Here is a 22,705-nt window from a genome sequence, read left to right as displayed (position 1 = left end):
TTGTAACTGCAGCCTTCTCCCCGAGCAGTTCTGCCCCCTTATGGACACTGCATGGTACTGCAGCTCCCCTCCCTGAGCCGTGTTACCCCCTTGTGGGCACAGCATGGTACTGCAGCCCCCTGCTTCTGAACAGTGCTGCCCCCTTGTGGACACAACATGGAACTGCTGTCCCCCCCTTCCCTGGGCAGTGCTTCCCCATTGTGAATACACCATGGTACTGCAGTCCCCACCTTCTGAGCAGTGATGCCCTCATGTGGACATGTACCAGTACTGCAGCCTCCCCCTACTCTGAGCAGTGCTTTGCTTGTAAACAAAGTCTATTACTGCAGTCTCCCCCCAGTTCAGTGCTGCCTCTGTGTGGACAAAACCCGGTACTTCAGCACCCCCCTCCTCCAAGTAGTGGTGCCCAAATTTGGACACAGACTGGTACTGCAACCTTTCCCCCAAGCAGCGCTGCCACTCTGTGGACATATCATGGTACTGCAGCCCCCCTCCTTGAGCACTGCTGTGCTCTTGTGCACACAGTATGGTATTGCAGCCCTGCCACCCAAACACTGCTGCCCCCTTCTGGACAAAACTCTGTATTGCAGGCTTCCCCCTGAGCAGTGCCTCACCTTTTGTGGACAAAGCATGGTACTGCAGTCCCTCTCCCAAGTAGTTCTGATGCTTTGTAGACACAGCATGATACTCCAGCACCCCCCCTCCCGCCTCTCCTTGAAAAGTGGTACCCCCCAGTGGATACACTCACTGGGTTTTCTTCTCAAGGTTTCAGAGAGTGCAGCCTCCTTTTATCCTAAACTCCTGGCTGCACGTTGCCCTCTTCCTTTCCCCATTGTCCGAGGTACTAGGAAGGTACAGCCTTCCTGACCCGCCTGCCCCACATTCCCTCTTGAACCTGGCATCTCCCCCACAGCTCAGATTTTCACACTTATGCAGACCCTTGTCTGTTTCAGGAGCCAAGCTGTCTGGGCCAAGTAACAAACCTGCTGCCCAAAGTCAGTAGAAATATTACGACCCGTTTCACAGATCTAAACAGTCATCCCTTCACCCATCAAATGATTTGTAAAGACATTAGCACACATCTTTCCTCTCACATTGATGTTTCCTGTGCTGGTAACAATCTTTGAAGCCCAGCCTTCACCCTGATCTCTCTGATGTTGTAGTTTCATGGGCAGAGGTTGTTGTCTCTTCCCCCTTCCATGGGCAGGCTGGTGTTCAGCCATGTCCAGGACAGCAGGTCCCCACCCCACATCACTGTGCCCTGGGAAGACAAAAAACATCATTCCATATGTCCCCATTCTTCATTCTTCCCAGGCATGTGGCTCTGCCAGTGGGGTTTGCTGCTCATTGCCACAGGAAAAAGGAAACCCCTGTGACACTGTGAGGCCCCATGGAACCAAACATCCATTGTGACACCACAGAACATCACTGAACCAAGAGTCCATGGTGACACAACAAGGCTTTGTGGAACCAAAGAGTCCAAAGGACTAAAACAGATATTTCATGTCTCTGTCTTGGGAATACTAATCTCCATGATAGCATCTTGACACAACCTTGAGAAGGGTGTCTGTTTGTAGTGAGGAAACTCAGAAGTTTTAGATTGCTTCAAAAAGAGAAAGGGAAGAAAACCCCTGTTTCCCTGAATGCTGCCAGATCTCCAAGCAAAGCGGATCCCAGGTGACTGAGGACAGACAGGATGGGGTTGGGCAATGTGGAGCAAGGTTGTCCACACTGGATCAGACCTCAAGGTAGAGCTTCTCTGAGCAGGCCGGATCTCCTGAAGAGAGACCCTGGGTGAATACCAATCACAGAACGCTGCAATCAACTCTGCTCTGAAGAGAAACAGTAAGAAAATACACTCTTTAAAATAGGAGCATTTATTTCTAAGAAGCTCTTTGAAATATTTCTCCAAAACTCTATAGAAAAACTTTCCTAATCAAGTGCACTGAACCAGAGGGAAAGAAAGGCAGAGCCATGGTTTGTCAGGATTTACTTGATCCCAGTGAGCCCCGTGGTGCATTTGGTGCTGAGCCCTTGAACCTCAGGGTCTAAGAAGAGATTGCACAAACCATTCCAGGAGACCCAGTCAGAAGAAAAACCCAAAGTGTCTCAAAGCATTAATGGGTCCCACTGAGGTCCATCTCCAACACAGGCTCTTCATGGACTCCTTGAAGGTGAGAATTGGAGGTCATGACTGCCCAAAAACTTCTCAGAGACTCAGAAAATGTTATAAATAGATATGTTCAATTTTGTCCAATTAATCAAAACAACAAGGTTAAGTTTAGCAGCAATTTATTAATAACAGCAATTGTATATAAATGAATACAATCAAAATATATTAGTTACATAGATTTAAGTAAATACAAAATCTGGCAGTGAGTAATTTAGTATAATTGAGGTTTGGTTTGAATAAAGCAGAAGCAAAACTGACCAGGGGTACGGGCAGGGCCCTTCCTCTCACACTGTACCAAACCAATTGAGCTAAAAATCTCACTTACATACTGTTACTAATACATACTAATACAGAAGCTTCTGGAAAGCTCCTTCTCGTTTCTGTTCCCAAAATCCACGTCCCTGTGTTGTGTTGTCATGTGTCACCAGTGGTCGGGGTCTCTCCTCCTTTCGGAGTCTTGTTTCGGATGAAGGCTCTGGGTCTTCCTCAGTGTTCACTGTGTGACCTCTCAGGGAGCGCAGGCGCACTGAGCTTAGGGTTATATAATTAAATATATGTTCCCACAACAGGCCTTAGTCCAGTGTCCAGTGCCTGGAATGATCCCAATTTGGCTCAATTCAAGGTCAAAAGTTTTATTTCTAGTTGCTGTTCTTAGGCCTATATCCTTACTATCCTCACTCCCACCAAACAACTGGAGGATGATTCCATCTGCTTTATTTAACCATTTCCTTTATCTTTTCTGCTTTATAACAATTAAATACAATTTTTCTATTAATTATAAAGCAACAATTTTGCTAATATAGTTACAATTTAACTAGCATGGATCACATGTATAACAATCCCTCATTTTCTCTTTTTATCATATTGATCCGTGATTTAAAAAAGCTACATCTTGGTATTTTCTATATCTCAAATAACTCTGACTTCTATGTTTCTTTATATCAACTTCTAATTCCAATTCTATGGCAATTTCTTGCATCAAATTTTAAAAAAGGTTTTTATTTGAAGTTGGCAAATCCCAGTTGCCATAGTGCTGTTTTTAATTGTTTACATAGCTCATTTAATTCCCTTAACTCTTTCCCTCTGATATTTTCTTTATCCTTTTATATTTTATTTTATTTTTCAATTATTTTCTAATTGGGCCCTTTTTCATTCTCATCTTTTTCAAAACAAAAGGAATTTTCATATCTAAAATAAAGTTAATCACTGTCAGGATAAGGAGCTCGCCTCTTAAATTCTAAATTCCTTTTTACTCAATACATAGCACATATTCATAAAAAAAACTTTTGCCATTGTAACAGGCAGTACTAACATATGGATGTGCCATAAAAACTGATTCCATCTTATCCCTGACTCACATAGAGTGATTGCATTTGTCATAGGGATCAGGAATAGTTTGTTTCTTTATTGCTGGCTCTTGTGCTGCTTGTTTTGGACTCTGTTCCATGCAGTCTTATGGCTTTGGCCAGTTGCCAGGGGTGAGCCCAGTGAGGACCTTTAACCTTCTACCTTTTTCTCAAGGCCCCTTGGGTTGCAGCCAAGAGCTGACATGTCAATCTTCTCAGTAGCAAAGTTTCCATCCTGGAATTTTTCTCTCTATGGTACCCTTGGCCTCATAAAGTTTGTATGGTCCATTTTAACTTTTTCCATTCCAAAGATGGCACAAATTATTTGTAGTTTTGCAGCACTGTCCTGTCTTATTTCTTTCCCTAAATTGATCAGCTTTACTTTTTTGTTAATCCACTAAAGCTCCAGAGATATGCCAATTACAACAAAAATTGTTTTCATATACAGTTCAGTTAACAGTTCCAAAACAAATCACTAAAATATCTTTTGAAAGTTACCTGTTCACATACACAACCTAAACAGACTAAACAAATGAATTGTCTCTCTTTTTCTTTAGCCTTAGTTATTTTCTATCATGAATTAAAACAACACATACCAACAACACAAATGCTTTAAGTCACAGTTAGTACATTCCCAGTCTGTTAATTGTTTTTGGACAGTCTTAATAACAGGTGTCACCAGTCCCTTTTTCTGGAGTTGAAGTTCCTCAAATAAATCAGTTAAAGTTGACTGCCAGAGGCTCCTGAGGAATTTTTCAATTCACCTGGGCCATTTCCATTGATCAAGCAGGCATCTAATTCTTTTTCATCAGCGCTGTTCTTCCTCCGGGCTCAACGAGGCTGCAGCCGGCAGTTAATTCAAAATGTTTAAATTTCAATCATGCACCCCTCAAAACAATTTTAAATTAATATTTCAAACAGTAATGCTATAAAATAACATTTTTTACCATATATATAAAAACTGGTCCCAAGGTACAGTGGTTTTATGGCAATTTCATATAGACTGCAGGCTTTGGGCACCAAATATCTTCTTTAGCCTTAAAATGAATTCATTACAATTTTTCAATGTGTTTTTTAAACCCAAATGAAAAGGTTTTAATCAATGTTTTAGTTCTTTTTAATTTTATATTTAGGTGTCCTGGTGTCAAAATGATTTTTCAATCTTTATTTTGTACGAGTCCTTTTACCCATGAAGCATGAGTCCAGCTATTTTTTTTTTTTTTTAATGTTTGAAGTGCTGCTTCTGTGGTTAAAAAAAAAAAACTAGAAATGGTCCCCCCACCTCATTGGGGTTCTAAACTTTCTCCTTCTAGCATTTTACCAACACATAATGTCCTGGTTGGATAGAATGTATTGAAAAATTTAGAGAAGTTGTTTGAGTTAAATGTCTTTTAATTCTTTCAAATTGTTTGCAATGGTTATAATATACCCCTGTTTAAGCTGTAGCCCAAGCCACAGAAAATGCTTTTACTTACTGAGTTATGATATACTATAACTAGCAAATATTTTCTCCTGCCTATTCTGGGTAACTTGGTAAAATGAACTTGGATTTTTTTCTTTTTTGAATGGCCTGTAGGCTGTTCAACTGCCTCCAAAGGCAGCACTCCTTAGCACTTATTTGTTCACTTCCTGGCATCTAAGACATCTTTGACTAATTTGTCTCCCAATTTCAAATATTCCTATACACTCATAAAATTTTAAAAAGTGCTCTCAAAGTGCCCTTGTTCCCCAGTGAGTCTTTTATGTGTGTTGCTTAGGGTCTGTTGGCAAAAGATTTTGGTATTTTTATAACATCAGGCAAAATCCATTCTCCTTCTGTCAAAGTTTCTCCCAGCTCTTTAATAGCTTCTATCTCTGCTAAGAAAAGTATGGTGTTTCATTTTGTGTTTCTGCCTCTTAAAACGTTGTCATTGCACTGTTGTTTTCTCTTAGGACAGCCCTTTCTGCTTCATTCTCAGCCAAACTATTTCCTCTTACTTCAATATCTCTGTGTTTGTGGTTGCTTGTGTTTTCTGGACTGCTACCATTGGAATCCCGGCTTCAATTTTTCTGTCTCTTCTTATCTCTTCTAACAGATACTTTTTGTGCTTCCCTTAACAACTCCTGAAGTCCCCTAGCCTACCAATTTTCTTATTTTTCCAGCTTCTTCCTGATGTCCTCCCAAGACTTAGTTATGAATTGTGTTTTTAAAATAACCTGCCCTGCTGCTGAATCAGGGTCCATGCCTGAGTATAATTGTAAATTATTTCTTAGTCTTTTTAGCCATTTTATTGTGTATTCATTCTTTTCTTGGTGCTCACTCAGGGCTTTCCCTATAGTATTTATTCCCCTGGGCACTGTTCTTTGAATTTCTTGGGTAATTTTCCACCCAAAATCCCTTATATTCTGCCTATGTTCTGATGATCTTTATTTTGAGCTCTTATTCTTAACTGTCGCATTATTTCTCCCTCTTCCTTTATAAATAATATTCCTAAAATAGCTTGCAATTTTTCCTCCTAGCTAAGAGGTTCTTTTAAATTCACATGTAGATTTAAAGCCTGACAAATCCAATTTTCAAATGATTTGAGTTCTGGCCAGTATAAATTTTTGCACAAATTTTTTAATTTGTTCATTCAATCACACAATAATAGATCAGTTTCTGCTTGATTTTTCCTGTTTGGGATTCCCTTGTATCCCTGTACAGTAACATGATCCCCAATGGGCTGTCCTGAGGAATACTGCTCCCCTTCTGGGAACCCCCTCTTGGTTCCCAGGCATTCCGGGTTCTCGCAAATTTTTCTTATAATTTGCAACCCTTGGATCAGAGGCCTCACTCTTCCCCTGACCCATCACTGGCAGCAACAGACTAAGAAATCCCTTGTTCCTCAGTCTCCCTTGTTGGGAGCCTAGCTGCAGCTCTGACACTCGTCCCAGTGTATCGCAAGATGCAGTGACAATGAAAAGGCAAGAGATAGGTCATGGTGTCCTTGTGACTGTTCAGAGAAGGAAAACAAAGTCATAAAACATTTACAGTGACTGCTCAAGGATTTAGGAAGGCACATCTGGAGAGACAAGATCCTGTTTTGACTATAGTAGCACTACTTCAAAGAGATGATTTTGCAATAGCTTTATCTGATTTATGTTATCCTAGATGTACCTATTAATAAGTAGCTTTTATAGAAAGGAAAACATTGTAACCAATCATACTGCATGTTAGAAAAGGTATCCCTTATACACTAATGTATAAAAAGAGGTAAAGACAATAAAAGTGGACTATTTTGCAGCAAAAAGATCTCGGTGTCTGAGGGGCTGCAACATCCTGGTGACCCCGACGTGATGATGAAAGTGTTAAACGCTAACTCCTGAACAAGCGGCTGCGGCCGGATGCCCGAGAGCGGCATGAGTGGCCACAAATCGACCGGTGAGTCGGAGCCGTATGTCGACTGCAGCTTATAAGCTGGATTTTACGAGATGGGGGGTACTGTCTCTGCCCTAGAAAAGGCAACAGTGGACTCAGTATTAGACTTGGCAAAAAGGAATGGAGAAATTTGAATTGGACACAGTTAGCTGACCTCCTTTATTGGGCAAAACGGCGTGGGTTTCTAAAAGATACTGTTGATATCTTTCGCGTAGAGATGTGGCAGGCAGTAGGAGCTGATTTATGGGAAGCTGTCCAAACTGGCAATAAAGAAGCTAAGTCCCTTGCTCCTGTATTCAGACAAATGCGCCATCTAATTGATAAACTTACAGCAGAAACGGAGGTCAAACTAGCGGCTCAAACAATGGTATCTGCAGCAGCGGAGAAGTTGTCGCTCTCTATAGAGCCATATCCCTCCGCCGCGGAGCCACAGTCGCTTTCCTCTGACCCTGGCACATCTGATCTATCATCTTTTGAACATCTGCCTGACCCACCTCCACCTGAAAATGTAGCAGACCCAGTTCAGAAAGGACCGTATGATGATATCATACCCCCTTGGGTACCCGAGCCTTCTCAGCCATCTGCCCCGCCTGCCCCATCAGTAGAGAAAAAATCGGGAAGCGACATTGATCCTGCTTTAGTTCCTCTGCCAAGTGAGATGGAGGTGGACACCCCTGTTGTTGATGATGCTTCTGCATTCCGGGTACAGTTAGAAGATTAGAAGAATGCTATGCTACAGTTACTAGAAGATATGAAACTGTTAGATAAAGGGTCTTCCTCTAAAGCAATAAGGAAAGCATATAAGCAGGCACACAATGCTATTGTGACTGGTTTAAAAACTTTGGAGGATAACTCCAAACCAGTGACATTGGCAGACCAAATGGATAGGAGATGCAGAACCTTGCAATTAATGTATGACAATGCTTTTGATTTGCCCACTGTTCAGAACTATTTGAAGGCAAAAAATTTACCGATTCTATCCCCAGAAGCTGAGCGCTGGATAAAAACTTCTGATAGTGCAGAAGTGCCATCTACCGGAATTATGGACACTGTTGCAAATTGGGTAATGGGTAAAAATGATTGGGGAAAAGCTGGGGGAATGGGACCGGGACCGGGTGATCCAGGCTCGAATATTGCTATTTCTGACCCACCCAGGGATCATTCCTTTGATATGCTTAAGAGGTGGAAAGGAGCAATAACTAATGCTGAGCTGCGAGGTGATTTTCAAATAATAGCAGCTCCTATAACTCGCACGGCAAATGGAGACATGTACCAGCCTTTAGACTGGAACCTTATTGCTAAGGTCCAAAAGGCGGTCATGGATTATGGGGTTGACAATCAGCTAGTTCGATGACAGGTAGAAGCTATATTGAAATATCAAGAGTTAGTTCCTGCAGACATAAAAACTATTTTTGAACTCATTTTGGGTCCTACTAGTTATATGTTTTTTCTTAATAAGTGGCAGGAATAAATGGCGGGAAAACAATTAGAAAATATGCATCTGCCACAGGGTGATCCATTAAGGTTTGCAAGTCTGGATATGCTGATGGGACAAGGTCAATATACTGATCCGTAGCTACAAGCTGCAATGCATACTCGGGTGATCGCTCAGAGTAAGGCTGCTGCTTTAGAGGCGTTTTCTTTACTCCCTCAGGTTGGAAAACCAAAACAACCTTACTTGCATTTAAGACAAGAGGATAACGAACCTTATTTAAAATTTGTAGACCATATAAGAGAGGGAGTGGAATCAGCACCTGACATACCTTTGCCTTTAAAGAATACAATGGTAAAGGAAATTTTCCTGCAAAATGCTAATGCTACTTGCAAGCGTTTGCTAGCCACTTTGCCACCTAACATGACACTGTTACAAATGATTGAAATTTGCTCTCGAGCCCCTATTGAAGAGGAAAAAGAAAAGGCAAAGATTCATGCCACTGGCCTTGCAGCAGCCTTAACAAAAGCTAACACCCTTAATAAAAAAGATACAGCCTTTTCAGATGCATGTTACAATTGTGGTTATAAAGGTCATACTCATAAACATTGTCCATTACGGTCACAGAAAGCTGCAGTATCCTCATCAGTTTTTACTGGAGTATGCAAAAGATGTGATAAATTTGGGCACAAGGCCAATGACTGTAGATCTCGTTTTAAAAAGGACGGGACCCCCCTGCCAGGAAACAAGAACGGCTGTGTAGGGGGTGGGGCAATATCTCAAGTTCTAAACCCCCCAACTCAGTCGACTCCAGTAGCGATGGTTGCTTATTCCACATGTACCCCTCAACAGGTGGAAGCACTGGAGTCGACTTGGTAACAGCCTCATCCATAACTATCCAAGATGAAAATGTTACTTTAATTGACACTTCCTCCAAAGGCCCACTAGGAAATGGATTGGCTGCTCTTTTGATTGGTCGGTCTTCTGCATCTAAGCAAGGTCTCTTTGTATTACCGGGTGTAATAGATGCTGATTATGAAGGCACAATTAAAATCATGCTAAAGGTTTTTTCTCCACCAGTATTTATCCCTAAGGGCAGTTCTATTGCTCAACTCGTGCCCTTTGTTCCACAAATTCTTACACAAAGCAATCAGAAGCGAGTGGGTAGATTTGGTAGTACAAAGCCTCTAATTGCCTTTGCAGAACTTTTATCCACAACATGACCCACTCGAAAGGTAAAATTGAAACCGGCAGTGGAAAATGGATCCTTAGAGGATTGCTCATTACAGGCTGAAATAATGATGTATACTGGAGCTGATGTAACCATTATTCCCTTGTCTGCCTGGCCGAGGTCGTGGCCAGTGGAGCAAGTAAATGAAAATCTTTTAGGTATTGCTGGGATTACTACCACTCGGCAGAGTGTGATTGACATTTGTATTCAGGACGGAGAAGGCAATACAGCAATAACCAGACCTTATGTGTTAGAAATGCCACTATGGCTACTAGGCAGGGATGTATTAAGCCAATGGCAAATTGCACTAGTTACTCAGCCTTTTTAGAAGCGGCCGCTGTGCAGAAAGGTGCTCGTCCATGTATAAAGCTGTCTTGGAAATTAAATGACCCGGTAGGGGTGGCTCAGTGGCCGCTATCTCAAGAAAAGATTGGGCACCTACAGGAACTAGTTCAGCAACAGTTACAATTAGGCCACATACAACCCTCTCATAGTCTCTGGAACACCCCTATGTTTGTAATACAAAAGAAGTCTAGTAAATGGAGATTTTTGCATGACTTAAGAGCAGTAAACAATCAAATGAACCTGTTAGGAGCTTTGCAACCTGGTTTACCTTCTCCTAGTGCCTTACCCAAAAATTATTATTTGTTTGTTATCGACATAAAAGACTGTTTTTTCAGCATACTGTTACAGCCTTCTGATTATTGTAGATTTGCCTTCTCTGTGCTATCAGTAAACAATAGTACCCCTGCCAAAAGGTATGAATGGGTTGTTCTGCCCCAAGGCATGAAAAATAGCCCAACCATTTGTCAGTGGTATGTTGATTTAGCATTGGAAGAATGGCGACAAAAATACCCTTGTTATATTACCAACCACTACATGGATGACATATTGGTAGCTAGTGAGCAAGAGCTGGATTCAGAAACACAACAAAATTTGTTATAAATCTTAGAAAAGTGGGGTCTATATGTGTCACATGAAAAAGTGCAAAGGACAAGCCCCTGGTTGTACTTAGGTTATTCAATTATGGAAACACTATTTTCTCCGAAAAAATTGGAATTACATCATAATATTTCCACTGTTAATGATGTCCAGAAATTATTAGATGACATCCAAAGTATCCGTCCTTGGATAGGTATTTCATACACAGAAATAAACCCCATTTGTACCTTGCTGGTTGGTACTTCAGACATTAACGATCAGGTTGTGTGGACTTCTGAAGCTAAAACTGCATCGGAAAGCTTTTTGCAAAAACTACAAAATTCTTATGTGTATAGATATAATCCAAATCTGGAAGTGGGGATTTATGTTTTGCATCACTCATCAGAATTTATGGCTATTGTGGGACAGTGTGAGCCAGACAAGAAAAGCTTTTTTCATTTAGAATGGGTTTTTGTATCTAGTGTGTCAAATCTAACACTTGTACATAGGCTTGACTTGTTAGGACAACTGTTGCTAAAAGCACAAAAAAGAATTAGGTTGGTTTATGGCAAAGAACCCGGCTTGATTTGTTTGCCCGTGTCGTCCTTGCAGTTGACGGAAGAATGGCAACAGATTTCCATTACGTTTGCCACTGCAACTTTGGGTATTCGCTTTGATAATCACTTTCCACCTTCACCTTTATTTGCTACAAATTTACCAATACGATTGACTTCTGTGCGAGTGCTGTCGCCTCTGAAGGACGCAGTGACTGTTTTCACGGATGCTAGTGGCAAGAGTGGTAAATATGGTTATGTACATTTTGCCCAGGGTAACTGGAACACTGTTGTTCGTTTAGAGAAGGATGCCTCAGTACAATTATTGGAATTAAAGGCAGTAGTCCTAGCATTTTTCGATTTTCATGACAAACCTTTTAACCTTATTTGGGATTCCCTATATGTTGCTTCCATTTTAGAATGGATAAGTGATTCAGTGTTGGGGAAAATTTCTAATGAAAATATTGCATTTGCTTTGTGTACATTGATGAACCTCATTTCTTGCCGCACTGTATAGTATTTTTCTACTCATGTTCACAGTCATTTACTGTTCCCAGGAATTATATCTGAAGGAAACCGAAGGATTGGCGCTGCGGTATCAGCTGTGGTTGGCTTGAAACCATTTGAACTCGCTCGACTTTCACATTCATTTTTTCATCAACCTTCTTTATCGTTGCAGAAAGAGTTTTGCATGTCACGAATTGATGCTAGGAGCATCGTTGCAGCTTGCCCTGATTGTGCAAGGCTGCCCCCTTTACAGGAGATGGGCATTAATCCACGAGCATTACAATCCCATGAGTTGTTTCAAACAGATGTGACGGTGGTTCCCGAATTTGGGAAACGGAAATATGTGCATGTTACAATAAACACCTTTAGCAAATTGGTTTGGGCAACGCCCTTGACTTCTCAAAAATCCAGAGCTTCTTGCCGTCATTGGATAGAGTCATTTGCAGTGCTAGGACTTCTGAAGCGGATAAAGACAGATAATGGGCCTAATTATACGAGTTCCTATGCCCAGGACTTCCTTCATCGATGGGGCATTGAACATATTACAGGAGTGCCCTATAACAGTGGAGGTCAAGGTATTATTGAACGAAAACATCAACATCTTAAACGTTTGTTCCGTCTTTTTAGATGGGAGGCGGAGATCCTCCTCTCCCCTTCTGAAATTGTTTTTAAAGCTTTGTATGTACATAATTGGAAACTATGGATTTCTCAACCACATGGAATGTCTCCTATGAGACCAATAGATGCTCATTTTTTGCAACATGACAAACGATTTGATCAGGTACTTGTATCCTTGTGGGATCCAGTCATACAAAAATGGGAAGGTCCAGTCAAGTTACTTACTTGGGGGCGGGGATATGCTTGTGTATTGACAGGAGATAAGTCAAAGTGGATTCCTGCAAAGTGGGTGAAGCCGTGGTTGCGTGACAGTGACCCTGGAGCACCTGCAGCATTGGGAGACGCCGGAGGAGATCAAGCAACGGTATCAGACCAGACTGAAGAGGTGGAAAAACAGGATTCGATGGATCAAGGTGTTGATAGCCAAGGAACTGAGCATTGAGGAATCTTACTTTCCTGACATTCCTTTTTCTCAAACTATTGTGAATCTTATCTGGGACTTACACTCCTCGGGAGTATCCAAAATCTGTTCACCAGAGTGTGAATGTTCCATTTGGATTGAGGGCCAATTTGCTTGTGGAAGGTGTGGCAATATATTTACTTCTCATAATATATATACTGCTTTTGAAGGTTGTTCCTTTTGCTTGTATAACACTAATGTGTTATTTGATGATCCTTTGCTTCCTTTAAATAGATGGCTTAAAACGAGACATGATCATGCTTCAGTGTATGCCTTATTTGAAAGTATAGAAGAACTCGAATTAGCTTTATATGCTTGGCAGTTAGTTTGGCCTATAGAGGTTTTATTAACACTTAACCGAACAAAGGTTTTAAAATCTAAGTATCTTATTGATTGTGGGAAACATTACGAAGATGAATTTGAATTTGCTGAAGTTATGTCCTAGTGTGTGCAATCTCGTAGCCATGTCAACTGAACAAGCTGTGTCATTTCCACACAACAATTTTTGGTTGGCCTGGGCTGATAAAACCAATGTTAAAGACTTTTGCCTGCACTTTAAAGCCGCAGCAGACCCATTTAGAACATGCTTGATCAGATCTCTTTTTTCAGTATCTAGACTTGCCTCTAGCTGTGTTACAGGCAATACTAGTTACTGCACTGCGAAATGCATAAGTACACTTAACCAGACATTACCTTGGGATCCACAAGAATTTAACCTTTTGGATAGTCGATCATTAAATCATAGCGGTTGAATTTACTTTGGCCGTTTTTCCTTGTCAACAAACAAACAAAAAAGGCAAAATCGGGTAACACCCAATCAAAATTATAATGTTTCTGAATATTGTGGCTCTTCATCTTATAGATGGGGTATGGGGCACATCCATCTGGACATTTCCAAGCCCCTATCTCTACCTTCTGATGTTTATCTTATTTGCGGTGACAGGGCATGGCAAGGTATTCCTCGTTATGCTATGGGAGGACCATGTTACTTGGGCCAACTTTCTTTACTTACACCTACTCAAAGCCTCATCAGAACTCTAAACAACAGTCGTACCAAAAGAGAAGCTATGCAGCTGGCACCAGACTGTGACGATGAGGTAGAACTTTGGAGCCGGACTGCCAGAATATTTGCTTCCATGGTTCCTTTTGTAGCAAGCGCCCAAGCATTAACTCAGATTCAGCATCTTGCTTGTTGGGTAGTAAAGCAATCTAATGTCACCACTTCTATAATTACTCAAATGACCCAAGACACTAATAGCTTACGACAAGCAGTGTTGCAAAACAGGGCTGCCATAGACTATTTGCTAGTAACACAAAGTCGGGGATGTGAAGAATTTGAAGGAATGTGTTGTTTCAATCTGTCTGATCACAGCGCTTCCATACATGAGCAACTTCAATGGCTACAAGATCATACATCAAGGATTACTGAAAACCATAACCCGTTTGAAGATTGGTTGCTTTCTTTTGGTATTTCAGCTTGGCTTAAGGACATTATCAAAGGAGTTATAGTCGTTATACTAACAATCATTATAGTTATGGTTATGGGACCTTGTCTCATCCGATGTTTTTCTTTTCAAATAAGACGAATTGCAGACACTGTCTTTGAAAAGAGAGGGGGAGATGTTGGGAGCCTAGCTGCAGCTCTGACACTCGCCTCAGTGTGTCGCAAGACGCCGTGACAATGAAAAGGCAAAACATAGGTCATGGTGTCCTTGTGACTGTTCAGAGAAGGAAAACAAAGTCATAAAGCATTTACAGTAACTGCTCAAGGATTTAGGAAAGCACATCTGGAGAGATAAGATCCTGTTTTGGCTATCATAGAACTACTTCAAAGAGATGATTTTGTAATAGCATTATTTGATTTATGTTATCCTAGATGTACCTATTAATAAGTAGCTTTTATAGAAAGGAAAACATTGTAACCAATCATACTGCATGTTAGAAAAGGTATCCCTTATACACTAATGTATAAAAAAGAGATAGTTAAGACAATAAAGTGGACTCTTTTGCAGCAAAAAGATCTCGATGTCTGAGTCTCATTCCTAAGGGGCTGCAACAATCCACCAAGTACATCCTGGACCTTGAGCAAAGCCAATCCCACGAATGGGTTTGCCTGTACTCGAGGCAGGATGAATCCATACTGTCTTCCCTAGCAACCCTCTGACATGGGCCACTGGGACTTTGTCTCCATCTATTACATTAAGGCACTCAGACTGGGCGGGACCTGCTCGGTTGGTGGAACCTCGAGTGTTAACTAACCAAGTGGCTTTTGCCAGGTGCTGCTCCCAGTTCTTGAGAGATCCCCCACCCAATGCCTTTAAGGTGGTCTTCAACAATCCATTTTACCTCTCCACTTTACCTGCAGCTGGTGCATGGTAAGGGATATGGTACACCCACTCAATGCCGTGTTCCCTAGCCCAGGTGTTGACAAGGTTATTCTTAAAATGAGTCCCATTTTCTGACTCAATTCTCTCAGGGGTACCATGCCTCCAAAGAACCTGCTTTTCCAGACCCAGGATGATGTTGTGGGCATCTGCCCTAGCGATAATGAAGAGAGATGAGGTGTATGAGACAGTACTTGATATGGCAAAGAAGCTTCTGCGTATGCAGATGCAGTACATGGCCCGACACATGCTAGAATTGCAGCTGTGGAAACACGCAGGGCCCCTCTAAGCCTGTGGGTGTCTCATACACCTCATCTCTCTTCATTATCGCTAGGGCAGATGCATATTCAGGTGGCCCAAGCCACACGAGTTTTCTCCACATCACCGGTGTGCATGGTACCAAGTCTGGATTTCTAGTTGTTATGTCATCCGAAAAAATAATTTCTACTACTGCTATTTCTCTGAGGCATTGGACCCCCTGCTCTATGGTTTTCCATCGGGTCTGCTGCATATACAGGTCATCCACACACAGATATCTTAGTGCCACGCAATCCAGGACCCGTGCCCAGAGGTTTTGAGGGTTACCCCCCTCCATCACGCCTTGGTCGATAACAGGATCATGGGACAGAGACCCCAGATGCCTCACTTCAGTGCCATCCAAAATTGTGGCCTCACCGGCCGCTTCCCAGAGACGAACCAGCCAGCTGATTATAGATTCATCAGGTCACCGGGTGTAATCTTTTCTTAAATCACGAAGATCCTTTAGGGAAAGGGACTCATTATTGGTCTCTGCTCTCCCACTAATTGTTTTGACTCCTGATTTTACATCAGGAGGTGTTGAGGGTCCCTCTCCAGCATCATCAGCATCATCATCATCCACCAGCCGATCGGTCTTCTTGGTGCACTTCCCACTTCTTGTACTGGTAGCCACAGCCATTGGTTGGGGCTTATTCTCCAGTTTAGCTGCTGGGTTTAGGCCTAGGGGGTTGGCAGCAACCTGAGTAACTGGAATAGTAAATAATTTATCTCCCTGTTCCCTTTCCTCTGTCTTCTGCTCTATAGTGCCTAGCAGGGTGCGATATGCATGTGCCAGGGCCCAGCTCACTGTAATAATCCTTTTCTCTTTAGAACCATCCTGGCACTTCCCCTTTAATTATCTTGCAACCTCAATTGGATCCTGAATCTGTTCAGGTAGGAATTCCCAGATTATGGGGTCACAAAATTCCTTTAAAATCTGGCCTATTTTCTCCCATTTGCCATTTCACTCAAGATTCCTCCTGCTTAGCTTGATTCCTAAATCAGGAGTCTTCCCAGCCCCTTTAGAAATCTCAGCCTTTATTCTTTACAAACTGCAGACAGTGTAACAAAGGCTTACTAAATTAATTGCCAGAAGGATGACTTCCTTAATATTCAGGGAGATCTGAATGTTTTCTAATAAAGATGTAACTGATTCAGAGGAGAGGAAAGAAAATAAAAGCAGGAAATCCTCTTTGCCTGCTTCTCCTCCAATAAATAACACAATCCATGATTTATACATTCCTGAAGCAGATTCCAACATTCTCATAAATCTCCTGTATGCCATTGCCACCAAGCCTAGCCCGATGAGTATTTTTGTTAATACCCCTTTCATACAAAAACTACGTATTAAAGACAACACCGGAGCTATCTCTGGATAAGTAAACAAATCCAAGGACCACAACGGTATTAACACTTCAAAGAAACCTAATGACCACACATACAGGCCGGCTCCCACAACAAAAGACATTATGGATTCAATAGACATACCAATACCAACTGTTGTAAACAAAATATTAATAGAATAAAGTTTTTTCCACCTTTTTTGGTTTCCCCATACGGGCCACCAAAATAATTTGTCCAAGTTTAGGACAAATTTGGGGAAAAAGACCTCCAAAGCCCCCTGCCCCCCCCTCTCCCCTTAGAATTCCTTCCTTCACTGGGCTCGGAAAGAATTTTTCTTCAGGGGGAAGTGGAAAAAACTTCTTTTATTAACAAAAATACAAAAGAAACACTTCCCAGCACAGACCCAGATGAGACGAACTCGGCTGATCTTCGCCGGGAAGGGCGGCAGAGCTTCTTTGGCAGACTTCCAGAGGTGGTCTCCAAAGTTCAGATCCATGTCCTCTGGAGCTGGTGCAAATCTTACGGATGAGGAGGAAGGAGAGAGGGAGAGGGGCAGCGGGGCAGCCGGGAGAAAGCTAAAGTGAGCCCAGGGCAAGCCAAAGCAAGCAGGGGTCAGCAGAAGTAGCAGTGGGCAGCAGCAGCAGCAGCAGCAGCAGCAGCAAGCTAAAGCAGCAGGCCAGCCGAAACACCAGCCTAGATTAAACATCCTGAGGGAGGGGACGGCAGCTCCGTGGCAAAGGCAGGGAGAGGAGCAAGTCAAAACATCAACCCATAACAAGGGTCCTGAGCTGGTCCCTCAGCTCAACACTCATTCCTTGAAACTTGAAGAAACAGGTTGTTTTCCAGGTGAAATGATGGGGACAGGCCAGCAGCAATTCCTTAGCAAAGAGTTGATGCAGAATTCCTAGGTCTTTCTTCCCGCTCCCATGAAGGAGCCAAATGTTCATCTCAAAAGCCTGATGGATTCCTCTAGGAGACTAGCAGTAACATAATTCCTATTTCACACCAATGGTCTTCCCATTTGTTTTCCTACTTATGTCCCAGATACGGCAAAACCCAGCAGGTTGGGTTGTTTTCCTGCCTGAGGTTAAGTAAAGCAAATCTTGCTTCATTCCTGGGCTGCTTGTTACACAGACAGCAGCAAAGGGAGGGGGCAGATGTAGCAAGGCCCACTGCAAAACCGATACTTTGTAGGCTCCAAATGCTGCCTGGCTCCATCAGACAAGGGCAAGCTTGTGTCAGAGTCCCAGAAGCAGCCTGGCAATTGCCCCTGCATTGCCACCCCTCCCTCTGTGCTCCCCAGCTCCCAAAGCCTGGCCAGGCAATGCCATTTCCTGGGCCAGCTAAAGGGGCGAGTTTGATGCTTCTTTGGTGCCGATGCCAAAGCTGTGAGAAGTGAGAGGGTAATGTTCACACGTGCTTTGCTTTGGATGAGGAGGTTGCTCAAGGCCCAGAGTGGGAGGCTGGTCCTTTCAGGAGAAACTGAACTGAACTACTGCTTTCTTTTTAGTGCATGTGGCTATTAATGTTACAGAATCAGAGAGATTAGAAAAGTCCTTGGATGTGGCCAAGTCCATCTGTGCACCAAAACTCAAGAAAGCTTTGTTGCTGGGTTAAAGGACTAAAGCCTGCAGCTTTTATCCCTGCAAGCATAGCAAGACAAGGCCAAGTCATTTAGACCCAATTGCCTGAATTAAACCAAGCCTTCCTTTGCAGTTCCAGGTGAGATTTTCAGGAATCAAAGGATGAAACCCCACCGTTATTCCATTGGCAGGAATGGGGACACACCTTTGTAAGTCCCGCCAGCTGAGCAAGGGGCTGGGCCTGCGGGAGGAGGCACATGCCCAGATTCTTCTCTCGGGGCAAATGCTGTGTTTGTAACACCAAACAAATGGAACAAACATTGCTTGAGGATTTCATACAGACAAAAGACAAAACTGAACAAACTTTGGTTTAATGAACAGGACAGCTTTTGTCTTAACACAGACTAAATGAGGAAAGGAGGAGCATAGCCAACAACACCAAACCTTTTCCATTTATGAATACATCTAATACAACTAATCAAATTCTAATCATACTAACAAATCTTAGCTAATCAATTGAGAAATGACTATCTAGTAAACTAAAGAGAAGAATAAAGCAGCCTAAAATCTTCAGAAACCATCCTATTTCTATCTAGTCCTCTTGACGGCTAACTCTTGCTAGGCCTGGAGAGCTGCAGGGCTAATTTGGTTTTTTCTTCTTAGCAAGAGGCTCTGCTTCCTTCCGTGGGCGATGTCTTCTCCTGTGTGCATTCCTTTCCTTCATGGTTGCAAACACCCTGGAAGAAAGGAAACAAACCATCCATTGTTCATTCAATACACACCATTAAACCCATCTCCCAGATTTCCATTTCTCTATGTATTTCTCTGTCTTTCCAGGCTGAGACACCTAGGTGAATTTTTCAGCACCATGAATCTTTGTTGTTTCAGTTCCTTGCGATTTCTTTCTCTTTTTGCTCAACCTCTTTTGAATTCCACCAGCAGCATCCAAGCAAGCTCTGGTGTGCCTATTCCTACTTGTTTGAGCTGTGCCTTGTTGGGGCACGGCAAGGTTTCAGTCTGAATGCTGGGCTTTAAGTGAGTAGTTTGGCTCCTCTTTGCTTCACCCACCATCTGGAAAATAAAGGATCCTCATCAATATTTCCTTCCTCCCACAAAGCTGGAAATCAGAGCATCCAGCACAAAAATCTTTTGGCCTAAGGAAATTGCTCCAAACCCTGAAGAGCTGAGAAAATGCCTGGATTTGGAGGTGGGCTGTGCTGGTGGGCTGTCAACACAGCACCTTGCAGGAAAAAACATCTCCTTTCTACTGCCCACAGGCCTGTGTTAAATACATGGGTGTCTTCAGATCTACATTTTTTTAATATACCTCTCTGCCTAACATCTCTCTATCCCTATGTTTCCTCCACAAATACCTATGGAATGGGTTTTCAATTGAGTCCAATTAGTGAAGACCCATGGTTACCCAGTTTCTATTCCCCTAAATGATCTCTCTCTCTGTGAACCAAAATTGAGTTTTCCTGTAAGAATAGTTGGAGCGGAGGCACAGAACCGGCAGGTCATTTTTGGGGAGTCTACTGGGATGCTGCGAAAGATCCCTGAAAATCTGCAGCATGTCTATGAACGTAGCCAGGATTGGAGATGTTAGCAAGCGATGGGAAATGAAGGATCTGATTGGCATCAGTGAGGGTGCCAGCCCCTGAGTAACCAGTCTACAGAGAGTCAAAGCCGATTTTGGTGAAGGTGCTGCTGTGTTGGGTCAAAGGGGTGCTCCAGAATTCCCTATTTCAGAGCAGCAGCACAATGAAGATCATGGCAGCATCTGCTCTGCCTTTCCCAGGGCACGGGACCTGGCAGAGCTGCGTCTTGCATGGCTCGCCAGCAGGTTTTGTCCCCTTCTCTCTGTTTCTTGACACTGCTGGCTTGTCTTGACTTTCCTCCCACTCACCTGAGCAAGAGTGTGGGCAAGTCTATGTTCTTTTTTCCAGGAGTAGTAGTACTCCACACACTGTGCCACAGTCTTACTTGGAATCTGTTGTGGAAAGAAAAAGAAGGAATGTGAAATGGCCATCCTGTAGTGTGGGTGGGAGAAGAAGTAGAGCATGGGGAAAAGGAGGAAGTAAAAGCATGGAGTAAGTGGAGTAGGGCATAGAATGAAATAAATAGGGAGTAGAAGAGGCATTCTGCCACGTGCAAAGCCATGTCTTATTCTCTGTAATGCATAACACATGTGATGCACAGATCAACAACAAATCCACCCAGCACAGTTTTTCTTTCCCTTCCAGTCCTCCCGGCACAATATGTTGAGGAAGCAGCAGCACAAGCATGCGACAAATGTGACAGGATAAAACTGTGTCTTCCAAAAGAGCTTGGAGGAAAGGGCTGGAGAGGCACAATCATTGCTTTCACACAGGATTTTCATCCGCAGGAAAAGGGATGCCCCATATCTCAATTATTCCTATATTTTTCATCTAGGAGAAGAGTGAGACTGAATTGCAGTATTTGGAATCAGAAATAAGCAACATTTCCCTCTTATGATCTGCCAGTGTAAAGAATGTCCTATGGCTTTACCTGCTTCTGGATGAGATTAAAATCCTTGCCATAGGTGTGAAAAGCCTTTTGGAAGGACTCCTTCTCCTCAGGTGTCCATCTGTCAGAGCCTGGCAAATAAAAGCAGCAGGTAAATTGATGCTTCTTGCCACTTGAGGTAGATCCCACTGGCCACCAAGAGGCAATTGGCGCTATCCATCATTCACCTGTGCACATGTCTGCTCCCTCAGAAAGTAAGGAAGGCAAGAGCAGGCATTGCTCAGGGCAAAAAGCACAGGAAAGAAGTCAGGCTGAAGGACTAGATGCTGCTGCTTTCCCCGCCCCCAGAGAAGAGGAGACCTTGTACAGGTGTTGCTGTTGAAGCTTAAACGCCTGACATGGCAGCTAAGGGGACGGCAGCATCTGTGAGTGAAAGAACAAGCTCTGCTTTGGTTACCTGCGTAATGGTAATCAGCCAAGGGGTGGCCTTGAGGTGTTGGAGGCCCCCCTGAGAGCAACATCTGCAGAGCCTCCTGCAAGATCAAAGGGACACAGGCTTCAGCTGCCCCACCACATGCAAAAGAGCCAAGAAACATAAATGCTGCCTTTCATCTACTTTGCCTCTTCAGGCATTCCTTCCACTGGCCCTCTTATGGGTCAAACCTTGCGATTTGCTGCCAATCCCCCCTTGTTTTTGCTACCCAGTCCTTTAGTCATGCTCCCCAAGAGTGGCATGTGGCTCACCAACTCCAGCATTTTGCTCCTCCTGCACCCAGAATTGTCTCAGCTTGCTGAGGCTTCTGTGAGTTTTCCCTCAATCCACCCCAAAATGTCTTGGAGAACCAAGATCTCCCCTGGAGATTTGCAAGGCAGCAGGCTGTGGGTCCTTGGGCCAGTGCCTCCAGGAGAGATGTTGTCCTTGCCAGAGCCATTTGGGCTGAGCCCTGCGTGAGAGTCCATGTGAGCCTCTCGTCTGTTTCTGCCCAACAACCCTCGCCTGAGGTCTGTGCTGCCCAGGGATGGGAGGAACACCAAGTGACTGTTCCACAGGTGATGCCTACCAGGACTGGTTTCTCATGACAACTAGTCACGGGGCGCTGACTCAACAAAGCTCCCACAGATGGAAGAACAATGGACTGGTCTGGTATGGGCTACCTGCGTGTGTTCATAACAACAAAGATGGTTTGGTGTGCCTTTAAGCATCTTGTTTCCACCTGTTCTTCAGTGTAACGAGCTCCACATACAATAGTCCATAAATCTTTCCACCTTTTGGCCAGAAGCCACTCGCTTTAGGAAAGGACTATAAAAGTGACTTTCTCAGAGAAGACCCCCGAGATCTTCCCATAGGGCAACAGACATCTATTGGCTGGCTCCACGAGGATTCATCTGCCCATCTTGGTAGCTATAATCCCAACCCCCTTTCTCTCTCTCTCTCTCTCGCTCTGTCCCACTATTGCATTTTCGTTGGCACTAAATAAAGTGCATTTCTGCAAATGTAAACTGGTTTTGTCCCCTGCTGTGTCTTTTGCGCACTGAGATCCATAAAAGAACCAGTCACGACTCCCGATCGGATTTTTCTCCATTCCTTTGGCAGCAGAGTGCAGGCCTCAGTTTGCTTTCACCTGGAGGGACGTGCAGTACACCTGGAACCGTCTGCTCCAGGGGTGGAAACACAGCCCCACCATCTGCCATGGACTGATCCAGGCTGCACTGGAAAAGGCTAAAGCTCCAAAACATCTGCAATACATCAATAACATCATTGCGTGGAGGAACAGGGCAATAAAAGTATTTGAGAAAGGAGAGAGGATCATTCAGATTCTGCTGGAAGGAGGTTTCGCCATGGAGAAGAGCAGAGAGATCCAGTTCCTGGGAGTAGAGTGGCAAGATGGACAGAGCCAGACCCCCACTGAAATGATCAATGAGATCATCACAGTCTCTCCACCCACCTGCAAGAAGGAAACACAAGCTTTC

General features: G+C 43.3%; 1 long non-coding RNA gene across 1 annotated transcript; it reads right to left on the bottom strand.

Annotated features, from left to right (window-relative positions):
* Positions 1-18,811: 18,811 nt before the first annotated feature.
* Positions 18,812-21,334, bottom strand: LOC306815814. Its single transcript, XR_013777477.1, has 4 exons — positions 21,192-21,334; positions 20,777-20,865; positions 20,154-20,237; positions 18,812-18,984 (listed from the first exon to the last, which is right to left on the bottom strand). It is a non-coding gene; the product is annotated as an uncharacterized lncRNA (long non-coding RNA).
* Between the last annotated feature and the right edge of the window lie 1,371 nt (positions 21,335-22,705).

The sequence above is a fragment of the Erithacus rubecula genome, assembly GCF_903797595.1.
Source record: "Erithacus rubecula genome assembly, contig: scaffold_240_arrow_ctg1, whole genome shotgun sequence".
NCBI lineage: Eukaryota > Metazoa > Chordata > Aves > Passeriformes > Muscicapidae > Erithacus > Erithacus rubecula.
The sequence above is the reverse complement of the archived record's forward strand: the minus strand, read 5'-3'. Positions and strand labels throughout refer to the sequence as shown.